Here is a 1121-nt window from a genome sequence, read left to right on the forward strand (position 1 = left end):
TGAGGTTGGAAACCCCCTCCACCAGCTGGAGATGCCAGGACTGAGACCCCCACGAAGCTGGAGAGGGGGCTTTGAGGTTGGAACCCCCTCCAGCAGCTGGAGATGCCAGGACTGAGACCCCCACCAGGCTGGAGAGGGGCCTTTGAGGTTGGAAACCCCCTTCACCAGCTGGAGATGCCAGGACTGAGACCCCCACCAGGCTGGAGGGAGCGCACAACGGCATCACCAGCAGGTTCTTCCCCCACCCCGTACCCCCACGTCCATCCCTGCTGAAGCTGGTGGGGCTTGAAGCAAGGTCATTGCATCACCTAGAGCTGGGGAGGGCTGGTGGGGCGGGGGGTGTTATCTCACCTTGGGGATGGGGTTGTTGGTCTGGCTGCTGTTACACTTCTCCAAGTCCCGCTGCACCTTCTGGGCCAGGGCCTGCAGCCCCTGCTTCTCCTTGAGGGTGAGCTGGCTCCCGTCGCCGTGTTTATATTGCTCTATTTAATATTTCCTTCTGCTGGGCTCCTTCCTGCCTCTCCGGATGCCTCCGACCCGCCGGGTTATCAGGGCTCAGCTTCTGTTGGATGTGAGGAACTGGTTGGCTGAGGGAGGGGGGGGGGAAACCTGGCACCCTGGTTCGGAGGCAAACCCCCTCCCTGTCCCCCCCCTCCCCAAAAAAATCTGGCTGTAAGGAAACCCTCTAATACTCCTTGATGTTTTTGGAAGGTGAAGATTTTTTATTACCGGCGCCGGCCGCACAGAGGGTCCTCACCTCGGGTGGTGCCCCCCCCTTTCTGCTCACCCCACCTCGCTTGTATGGTGGAAATCGGTCACATATATTGCATTTTTGGGGGTGTTATGGAGGAAAACACGGGGGGGTGTCTTGGGGGGGGTGCCAGGCGCTGGGCTTTTACCTTGGGCTGCAGCCAGGGTGGAGAGGAGCCGCCTGCTGTGGGGCTCGGGGGGTGCCCATGGGGGATAGAGGTGGGTATGTGGGCACAGGGACCCTCTGTGGGGCTGAGGGCTGGCTGTGGGGCTGCTTTGCTGCGGCTGGGGGTGCTGCACCCCCCCCCCGAGCAAGTTTTTACTCTATTATTTAACCCCCCCCCCCCCCCCCCCGCGGGGCCCCCCCCCCC

This window comes from Calidris pugnax, unplaced genomic scaffold (genome assembly GCF_001431845.1).
Source record: "Calidris pugnax isolate Ruff unplaced genomic scaffold, ASM143184v1 scaffold46, whole genome shotgun sequence".
Classification (NCBI taxonomy): domain Eukaryota; kingdom Metazoa; phylum Chordata; class Aves; order Charadriiformes; family Scolopacidae; genus Calidris; species Calidris pugnax.